Source organism: Sceloporus undulatus, chromosome 9 (assembly GCF_019175285.1).
Source record: "Sceloporus undulatus isolate JIND9_A2432 ecotype Alabama chromosome 9, SceUnd_v1.1, whole genome shotgun sequence".
In the NCBI taxonomy this organism is placed as follows: Eukaryota; Metazoa; Chordata; class Lepidosauria; order Squamata; family Phrynosomatidae; genus Sceloporus; species Sceloporus undulatus.
Genome location: NC_056530.1, coordinates 9,656,708 through 9,668,519, shown reverse-complemented (window position 1 = coordinate 9,668,519; position 11,812 = coordinate 9,656,708).

Here is an 11,812-nt window from a genome sequence, read left to right as displayed (position 1 = left end):
AATGAGGTGCCCAGTGATGACCACATGGCTGGATGCCTTGCTTCTGGAGTCAGAATGAGGTGCCCAGTGATGACCACATGGCTGGATGCCTTGCTTCTGGGGTCAGAATGAGGTGCCCAGTGATGACCACATGGCTGGGTGCCTTGCTTCTGAAGTCAGAATGAGGTGCCCAGTGATGACCACATAGCTGGGTGCCTTGCTTCTGAGGTCAGAATGAGGTGCCCAGTGATGACCACATGGCTGGATGCCTTTCCAATTTGACACCACTTTAACTGCCATATCTCAATGCTATGGAGTGCTATGGAATGCTATGGAATTCTGGATTTTTTTTTTTAACTTTCTTTATCGGAGAGTTCTGGTGTCACAACAAACTACAATCCCCAGAATTCCATCGCGCCATGACAGTGAAAGTGGTGTCAAACTGGATTATTTGGGTATGCTTTGACTGAGAGTTCCTGCATGGCAGGGGGGTTGGACTGGATGGCCCTTGGGGTATCTTCCAACTCTATGGTTCTACGATTCTATTTCTGCAGCACAGATGCAGCCTAAGATATTCTTCTTCTAAAAGAAATCAATAAGACATGCCGCTTCTTCTGTGAGGGGGTCAATAAAACACGGGAAAGCCATACCGTTTGTATGCGGTTCATGCAAATGTGTGAGAATTTTTTTCTGGTTTTATAGAAGGGCAGTATATAAATAAAATTTTTATTTATTTATTATATTATTAATTCTGTTCCAGCTCATTTTTAAATATCTTATGGACATGTATAAATTTTCTTTACCTAGATGTTTATGCAATAAAGAACACCCATAAAGCAGATATTTCAGGATGGAGATGGCTGTAGGACAAGACAAAACTGGCAGGTTTTCCCATCCCTGAAGCCCGAGCCCAGGTGTAATGGCTTCTTGTTTATCCACCTAGAGAAAGAGACACTTGTCAACTAGTGGTTTGGCTACCTCCCTAAGAGAAGAGATCCAGATGAGATATACACGCAAGCTCTCATTAAAATGTTGATCACCTCTTAAGTGTTTCCTGATTGGGGTTAACCACTTGGCAAATGGCACCCTACAGCATGCCATGGAGAGCAACCCCGCACATTATGAAACCTCACATGACAAATGGATCTTCTCCTGCTTCCTCTAGTCATACCCTATTTCTTTCAAACCGGGGTCCAAAAGAGGAGTATTTTAATGAGGCTTTCTCAGACTCCTTAAGGATACCTTGAAATGGAAAAGTATGAAATGGCTAGGAATAGAAATGTGTGCATTACGCTCTAGTAGCCCTACTGTACTAGAGAGGGCAATGTTTTAACAAGGAGAACTCCATGAAAAGGGAGGAGGAGGAGGAGGAGATCATTCAACAACATCTGGAGGGTCATATGGTTTCCACCCATGATCTAAATCAGTGGTTCCCAAACTTTGGTCTTCCAGATGTTTTGGACTTCAGCTCCCAGGATTCCTAGAATCATAGAATCATAAAGTCATAGAGTTGGAAGAGACCCCAAGGGCCATCCAGTCCAACCTCATTCTGCCATGCAGGAACTCACAATCAAAGTATCCCCATTGACAGTTGGCCATCCAGCCTCTGTTTAAAGACCTCTAATGAAGGAGATTCCACTACACTCCGAGGGAGTATCTTCCACTGTTGAACAGCTCTTAATGTCAGGAAGTCCCTCCTAATGTTAAGACAGAAATTCTTTTCCTGTAGCTTGCATCCATTGCTCCCTTGTGTCCTATTTTCTGGAGCAGCAGAAAACAAGTTTGCTCCATCTTCAATGTGACACCCCTTCAAATACTTAAACATGGCTATCATATCACCTCTTATCTATCTCTTCTCCAGGTTAAACATATGAAATTCCTTAAGTCTCTCCTCATAAGGAATGGTTTCCAGAACCTTCGCCATTTTGGTCACTTTCATCTGGATACTCTCCAGTTTCTCAATGTAGTTTTTGAATTGTTTTGCCCAGAACTGGACACAATCTTCCATGTGAGGCCTGACCAAAGCAGAATAGAGTGGCACTATTACTTCCCTTGATCTAGACACTATACTTCTACTGATGCAGCCTAAAATTGCATTAGCCTTTTTAGCTGCCACATCGACTGTTGACTCAAGTTCAACTTGTGGTCTTCCTAGATCTCTTTCACATGTAGTCTCTTTAAGCCAGGCGTCACTCATCCTAAATCTATATATTTCATTTATTCTACCTAAGTGTAGCACTTTACATTTCTCGCAGTTGAAGTTCATTTGTTAGCTTTGGCCCAGCTTTCTGATCTATTAAGGTCATTCTGAAATTTGACCCTGTCCTTTAGGGTATTAGCCACTCCTCCTAATTTGGTATCATTTGCAAATTTAATAAGCATACTGGGCTGTGAATGAGAAATTTAGTTACTTGTTGCAATCAATAAGTCAGTGTGTGACCCCAAAGTGTAACAGCGTTTTCAGTAAATGTTTGAAATTGCTATTTTGACTGTTTCAGAACTGGATTTTAGGATTGATTTTAGACAGCTGTTAGGAGCTTCAAAATAGAATCATAGAATCGTAGAGTTGGAAGAGATCCCAAGGGCCATCCAGTCCAACCCCATTCTGCCATGCAGGAAATCACAACCAAAGCATCCCCGACAGATGCCCATCCAGCCTCTGTTTGAAGACCTCTGAGGAAGGACACTCCACTGCACTCTGAGGAAGGAGTGTGTTCCACTGTCGAACAGCCCGTGACGCGCAGAAGTTCCTCCTAATGTTGAGGTGGAATCTCTTTTCCTGGAGCTTGCATCCGTTGCTCCGGGTCCTATTCTCTGGAGCAGCAGAGAACAAGCTTGCTCCCTCCTCAATATCACATCCCTTCAAATGTTTAAACAGGGCTATCATATCACCTCTTAACCTTCTCTTCTCCAGGCTAAACATCCCCAGCTCCCTAAGTCATTCCCCATGTCACTTTAATGTGTTTTAAAGGTTTATACCTTTGCATTGTTTCAATTGGTTTTTATCTCTTCCTTTTCTCAGGAGCACTTGTGGGCTGGGAGGCCATACAGAAATACTTTAAATCACTTAATCAATCAATAAAAAAAATCATGATTGTCAATATCTACACTAGTTTCTTAATATGTTTGAAAAAAATTAATGCTTTTCAAGTTCCAAGAAAGCAGGACAAAAAGAATCCTGGACTGATGAGAATCTTCACATTTTATGACTTATCGCGCGCAAAATTCTTGTATAGTTGTTTTTCATAGAAAAGAGCACTTTCTGCCCCAAACACAGCAGTTTCTACGAAGAAAGTATAGCTTATCCACAGAAATGTTATTTTCTGCATATATAATGCTGTTTCTAGTGCAGGAGAAATGCTTCTTTTTGTTCAAAAACGCCATTCGCAAATCATTGCACGAAATAATTCTCGGACTGTGAATGACTGCAGTTTTCAAACGTTTTCTGGCAGCGAGCAGAAAATTGGAAAATGATCAGTTAAAGAAAGAATTAGCAGGAAATTAGAGAAGCGTTAGCGAAAAATTACATCTCTAATTCCCAATTATTTGCAATATGCTGTTCTTAACTATGTGCTTTTATGCAGATTTTAAGTCGCCCAGAGCCCCGATGAGGAAAGGCGGAAGGATGCACATCAAAGAAATAAACAACATTGGGAGGTTCCATTTAGATGCTGATAACACTGATGGATCTCACCTCCACCTTCATGCGCAATCTCCTTTGAATGCTCCATAAGCCAGTGGCCGCCTACACATCCTGGGCAATGATGCATTGTGCAAAAAATAATTTCTTCTGCTTCATCCTGAGTCAAATGTCCTCATTTGGGATTCTCAGAAGGCTGCTAAGACTTGTCTTGCTTGCCTTTCCTACATTCACCCCAACATTACACCTGGCACTTAAGTGAAACATATGTACTTTCCATATCTCTACAGAGACACCCATCTCTTTCTGACCCGACCCAGAATATTGAGTAGAGACCGGTGTCTCTGGGTTAACCAAAGCCACCAGTTTATTTGACTGTAAATACTGGCCTGAATCCTAGATTCTTCATACCTCCAGCAGACCCATCAAACCAGTGATGAGCCTCATTCCCACTACCTTTTAAACCGGATCGCAATTCGGTTTGAACTGGTTCCCAATTAAATCGATTCGTTGAAGCGATTCAGTGAGAAGGGCCATGCACCAGACCCGTTTAACCTGTGTCTTTTTGACGTTGATTTTCCCCCCGCTTCTTTTTCACCAAATTGATTCAACGCAAGTGTGAACCACAAGCTGATCAGAATCGATTCAAATTTGCCCGTCAGCTGGCTGGAACTGAATCATTTTGAATGGATTCATTTGTAAATACGAATCGCAAGTGGGTTATTTTAATGCCAGAAAATGTGATCGGGGCAAATGTAGTGGGAACCATGCTCTGCTGTCAACAGTTGTAAACCGCTTAGACACTGTTAGTTCAGAATGAAGCGGTATATAAATGAAGCTGTTTGAATCAATCCATCAATTCCAATTGCACACCGATTTATCTGTAAGTGGTAATGAGGCCTTTGAATCCACATGTCGATAAATCCCATTAGTCAATGGGTCAACTCTGCTGGGAATTAACAATAGGATTCAGTTCATTGTGGGGATTTTGCTGATACAAGACATTGGCATCAGATAGCATAGTGGTCTGAGTGTTGGACTATAACTCTGAAGACCAGGATTTGATTCTCATCTTGGCCATGAAACCCACTTGGGCAAATCACATTCTCTCAGTCTCAGGGGAAGACAATGACAAACCTCCTTTGAACAAATCCTGCCAAGAAAACCATGTGATGGGTTTGCCTTAGGGTTGTCCTAAATCAGAAACAACTTGGAGGCACCCAATAGCAACAATAAAAAAAAACCTCTGCTATGAATTTAAATGTGGCGAAACACAGATTCTGGTGCTGAATCTGGCCTGCCTTGAGTCCCAGTCCAGCTCTCCGAACTTCCCCAGATGGCCATTTCCCTTTCCTAATGGCAGCATCTTTTGGTGGTTTCCCATATTTTGTAAGTTTTCTCCCATTCTGATAAATTGAAATGGCTTTGCTATTGAGAGTAAGAGCTTTAGCATAAGAGATGCCAGTATTTTGGGCTCCACCCCTGTGTATTACAATTTTTAGTATTAGACCTGAAAATATTTGATAGTCTGAACTTCTATAGACATAAGGGATCGGTGGGATTTATCTATGCATCAATTCGCTGTTCAACAATTGATTTTTGGTTCTCTTCTTCTCTAGTTGCGGCTTTCCTAGAAGATTCAGGCCTCAGTATTGATTTATTGGTTGGCTGATTGATTGCGTCTTCTAGTATTAGGATTATAGGCATATGATCTTGGAAGATAAGCAAGATCAGCCTCGGTTAGTACTTGAATGGGAGACTGCCAAGGAATGTCAGGTGCTGTAGGCTGTATTTCAGAGGAATGCAATGGCAAACCACCTCTTGCTTCACAAAATTCTAGGAAATGTATCGGTTTGTAATAAGTCGACAGACGACCTGAAGACACATAACCCCACGCAATAGTATTGCTGGTGCCACCTCATCTTGAGTCTTATGCACTACTGGAATGAACTTGGTCCAGTACTTCTGTGAAGCTGAATTTGGCCACTGGGTTAAAGCAATTCAATATTCCTGGGTTCATCTACATTGTAAAAATTATGCTGTTTGACATGACTTCAACTGCCATTGCTTCATCTTATGGAATCCAAGGATTTGTACTTTGGTGAGGCACCAGCACACTTTGGCAGGGAAACCTAAAGACCTTGTAAAACTACAAATCCCAAAATTCCATAGGATGGGGCTACATCAGTGGTGCCAAACTGCATTATTTCTACAGTGTAGATGCACCCCTCATGTCAAGGGGTTGGACTGGGTGGCCCTTGCTGTCTCTTTCAACTCTACGATTCTATGATTCTATAAGGGAAGCTGAACCCTCTGCTGAAAAGTACTGCAATGAAGGCTCATTCCAGGAGCACTGATGGAGGGGGGAAACAAGCAAGCAAACAAACAAACAAACAAACATGGCTGTCCCTAAAAAGATAAAAAATAAAAGCTACACACCCCTCCCCAACATACACAATGAAAGTGGAAAGGCTTTGGATGTACTGCATCATCACATCCTTCAGTACAAGCATTATAAGTGGGAAAGACATCAGGATGGAAGTAGGACTTGGACCTCTTCAAACTGTTGTGTTCTCATTCCTGGGTCACTTCACCTGCCCCTTTTCTTTGAATGCCTAGACTCTATTTCTACCATTTTAAATTAAGCAATGCTAGAAGTTTAGGGTTGGCAGGGGAAAGTTTCATTTTGGGGAATTATACATTCCTGCGGTAGCCAAAAATGGGGAGGAAACACTACTGTGGCATCTGACTGGTATGGATGTATGGTCCTAGACCCAAATTCATAAGAATTATGGCAAAGTATGTACAGCGCTGTGTAAATTTACAGCGCTTCATAAATAAAGGTTAATAATAATAAGTGCTGTCAAAGGATCAGAACGTTGCCCCTGTTTCTATGGCCTCATTCCCACTTACAAATAAATTGGTTTGTGATCTGAATCGATGGATCTATTCGACAGCAGAGTCTGGTTCACAATACATTTGCCCCGATTGCATTGTATCCCTGGAAAATAACCCACTTGTGGTTCACATTCACAAATGAATTGATTCAAAATGGACCTGCTCCAGCCGGTTGAAATAAAATTCAAATTGATTCTGATCCGTATCTGGTTCACACTTGCGCTGAATCGATTTATCCAAAAAGACATGGAAAAATCAGCATTAAAAAGATGCGGGTTAAATGGGTTTAGCGTGTGGTCTCCCCCTCTTCGAATTGCTTCAGCAGTTTGGTTCAAGTGGGAACCAAGGTAATTTGAACTGGTTCAAACCAATTTGTGATCCGGTTTAAAAGGCAGTGGGAATCAGGCCAGCATTAATTATGAGATCTGTTCCACATATCTTGTTAATCCAGACAAGGATAGGTAGGGAGATAAACAGTGTGGTGTCATGGTTTGAAGGTTGGACTACAACTCTGTAGATCAGGTTTCAATTCCTCAGCTCGACCATGATCTTGGGGAAGTCATACTCTCTCAGTTTCAGGGGAATGCAATGGCAAACCTCCTCTGAACCAATCTTGCCAAGAAAACCCCATGATGACTTGAAATTACATTATGTTACGTATCTTTGCATATACCTATGTACCAGAGTCGCTAAGAAATCCAGTTACTGAGTTGTGAAGATGTGCAACGAGACACAAGCAAGACAGATTGGTGCCCAGTGCTCATCGGGACAGATGTAATGTACATTGGGACCAATGAGATACACATCAGTCTTGCATACTGATCCCGTTGTGCATTGATCAAGCACCATTGAACATTGATCACTCTGACAGCTGTATTACATACTGTATATACTCATGTATAAGTCTAGAAATTTTGGTAAAATAATGACTCCAAAAACCTAGGTCAACTTATCCACGGGTCAAAGTAAATAGTATATTTTAACTCTTATTAACAAGGAAACCATACTCTGGTGAAAGCAAGAGTGCAGTTTGTCCTGAAAGCACTGACCGCCCCTCTCCCATCCAGCCTTTAGTGTGAGCCAAAGCAGTTATCCTTGCCGTAATATTGTAGGTTCTTTGGCATTGTTTTCCTTTCTTTTAGATCCTTTGTTGCATGTCCTTAAGTTTTACCCTCAACCTATCCATGGGTCATATCAATATCCATAATTTTACCCCCCAAACCTGCCCTTGACTTATACATGAGGTCGACTTATAGTGGAGTATATATAGTAGCAACATAACAGCAGCCCTCTAATGGATATGGATGTTATTCAACAGCACAATTCTAATTCCCACAGATGTATGGCCACTTACGAATACACAATGCCCCAACAGGATTCCAAGTACTGTATCATCATCATCATCATCATCATCATCATCACCAGCACCGTCATCACCATCATCATTATTTGTCACTTCCCAAATAGCATCTCCCCACAATACCTGGCTCCCAGGTGGTCCTCAGAGCTAAGGCATTCTGGGAAAACGGACTCGGAAACCTACCTGGGAACAGACACTAAATAAGTCAGCCTTCCCAGAATGCCTTCGGCTCAGAGGACCCACCTGGAAGCCAGGTTCTTCAAGAGGGGGCAACTTACTCTTCTGATGGGGATGAGACAGTGTCTGCTTTGCCATCCCGAAAGAACGCAAACTATGCCAGCCTAATGGACGGTTACACCAATGCGGTGCACCAAAACAGTTCCCAGCTGTATTATTATTATTCTGATTATCGACAAAAATATGAGCTCGTGTTTCAATCTTCTCAGGGCAGCCGGAGAAGGTTTCAATTAACACCCTTTTAACATAAAAGAAACGTGAAGGATGGCATTCTTATCATTTATTGCAACAGAACTCACCCTCACAAAACCAGGAGCCAAATAATTAAAATTCAACCGGTGGAGCAAATATGCCATTAAATTGTGGTTGAACGTGAATTTGTATCCTCTGTGTGTAGGGGGAAGAAAAAAATGGCTCATCTCCCAGATCCTGCCCCCAAAGTCTTATAAAAAGGAGAGCCGCTCAGGGCACTAGCATCTTCCTTCTGTGCCTTCTCTTGAGAGATTGAGAGAGATGCACCACAAGATGCAGGTAAGACCAGCTTCTGAAATGATACTTGGATAACATAATTTTCTTATTTCCTTTAGGGATTAATCCACAGTTTGTATTTCAACCAAGGCAGCAAACTAGGAAGATATCACGATTGCTTGTATATGAATGTCTGTGTGTTTCGGTTTGCCAACTACTAACATGGTGACCCTTGACGCTGGCACACAAATAGTTTTCAAATGGTTTTTTTGGAAGGACGGGTTTCAAATCTTTTCTTCCCTTTTGTTTTCTTCTTCTAATGATTTGATCTGAATTAATTGATATCCTCCCTACCAGAGGCCTTCTCAAACTGCTCAGTTATAGCACTATGGCTCCACTTTGTCATGGCAGCCTCCCAAGGAATCGTGGGATATTGCTGTCAAGGCAAGGTATTTAGAATTCTCTGGCAAAGAGTTCTAGTGCCTTTCCAAACTATGAATCCCAGGATTATATAGGATGCAACAATAGGAGCTAAAGCTGTATCACAGTTCTGCAAATGTATACTGTGAAAGGGCCTTAGATCTTGTTGGAAAATAACAGGAGTTTCCCAGTTACGTTTCCTTCTTCTTCAAGAGCAGGGATGGTCTTTCAGATGTTCTGAGACTACAGTTCCCATAATCCTCTATCACGGTCAATGTTTCCTGGGACTGATGGGAGACGGGAGTCCAAATTATTGCACCCTCCAAGTGTCCCAAGTGATTCTGTCATTGCACAATTTCAACTGGTTTTTAAATGACATGGTAAATGGCAACCATTTGCTGCTGAAGCAACCCAGATATGTTCATATGAACAGTTGCCTTAAGATCCTTCCATGTGGTCTTTTATACACACATACTCCTGCACATATAACCCAACATATGTAGCCATGTCAAGATAGACAACACACTTGTTTTAAAAAATGCCTTTGTGAGCATTGTGTGTATACATCATTTATTTGTAGTATTATTTTAGGGATTGATTTTCCTCTAGTTGAAAGAGCCTTGGATTCTCTCTTTTTGCACAAGGGAATCCTGCAAGAAAAGTCTGCAACATGAATCAACCTCCTCTTCCAGGATCCCATTATATTCTACTTTCCCCCCCTCTCTCCACTAACTTTCTTTGTTTCTTATCTAATAGCCAGCCAGCATCCCATACCTTATAGATAAGTCCAGTTCTCCTCCTCTTTCTACAGATTTGTTTCTGCACTTTTGGAAATCTTGTGGACCTTCATGGCCAGTAGATATCAATATGACGTGTGTGGTTGATACTTGTTATGTTACATGAGGACTGACACTCATAGTATTGGTATATAATACCATCAGTCCTCCATATTCATGGATTCTTTATCCATGGATTCAACCAGCCATGGTTTGAGTCCCAAAAGCAAACCTTGATTTTCATATTTGATATCATGCATCTTGAGCATTCATGGATTTTGCTATCCACAGGAAGGTCCTGGAACCAAAGAATAGCTAATACCAAGGACCCAATATATATCAATTGAGAACAGAGAAGGCAAGATTTGTAAAGCATTGGTCAAAATGTTGGTCACATATAGTATTTGGGGGGGGGGGGCAACGAAATGGCCAGCCACAACCACTGGCCATAGTGGATGGGGGATTCTGGGATTATTCATTCAGTAATAACTTCCCCAAGCAATAGCTTTAATGTCCATCAGCTTCCATGACTGGAAACCTGGACAGGAACATTTGAAAGTTTTGTAGGAGGAAGCCTGAATACTATATTTAGGCTGTTTATACACTGCTGAAAGAATGCAGTTTGAGCACTGCTTTAACTGCCAATGCTATTCTGGGATTTGTAGGCTTTTTGAAATATTTGGCCTTCTCTGGATTGTAGAAATAATGTTGTTTGACACAATTTAAGTGCTGTAGCTCCATCTTACGGAATCCTAGGTTTTGTAGTTTTACCCAGCCTTTAGCCTTCTCTACCAAAGAGTGCTGGTGCCCTGGTGGCACAGTGGTTAAATGCCTATACTGCAGCCACTCACTCAAAATCATAAGGTTGCGAGTTCAAGACCAGCAAAAGGGCTCAAGCTCGACTCAGGCTTGCATCCTTCCAAGGTCGCTAAAATGAGTACCCAGAATGTTGGGGGGAAATTAGCTTACAGTTGTAAACTGCTTAGACACTGCTTAGGCGGTATGAAGCGATATATAAATGAAGCTTGTTTGTTTTGTTTTGTGCCTCACAAAACTATAAATGCATGTTTCCATGTCTCACTCTTTGACTTGATCTCTCGTTCCAGTGCCAGAGCAGGCAGCCGCAGAGGTTGTCCGGCAGATGCTGCTACGCATCATGCCCCTCGTGCACAGTCACGATACAGCCACCGCCATTTATGCTGACCATCCCTGGACCTTCTCTTTACTGTCCTACTAAGCCTCTTTGCATTAAGCAAAGTGGAGGAATACTGGGAGCACTAGGAGGAGGAGGAGGTGGTGGTGGTTATGGCGGTGGTGGCGGCGGTGGTGGTGGCGGCGGTGGAGGAGGAAAAGGCAAAGGGAAAGGACAAAGACAAGGAAAATACACCTTCTTCCTCGCTGATGATGCCTCCTCTTGCTACAATGAGCCCTCACCCCTGGAATATTTCTATGAAGAACCCGCACCTCTGGAATACTTCTACGAAGAGCCATCCTATCCAGAATGGGAGTCGGAATATGGTTCAGGATACGGTTCGGGCATTGCAACCTTGTACCGTTCCAGGATGGCCCTCCCTTACAACTACCCACGCTTCTAACAGATCGACGGTGAAGGCCAAAGTCCCACCAAGAGAAGACGGAATGGCGCATGGATAATCCCTTTCGAACCGATGTCAGGGAAACCCACCCATTCTCCAACTGAGTCATGAAGAATTGGCTGGAAGTTCTGAGAAATCAGTTTTGGTTAAGCTGGTTCTTCCTGTGGCTATAGTTTAGAATTAAGGGTCTTTTCCCTAATCTGCCTTGTCTTTCCTTCTGTGCCTTGTAAGTCCCTAACTTTCGAGCGAGAAGATCTTTAGACTACTATTATAATGTGATTAAGAATAATAAGCAGGAGGAGGAGGAAAGAAAGAGGAAGAGCAGGAGAGAGGAAGAAGAAGACGAAGAGGAGGAGGAGGAGGAGGAGGAGGAGGAGGAGGAGGAGGAGGAGGAAAAAGAAGAAGAAGTCCATTAATTTGTCTTGTTGCTAGTGGTAGT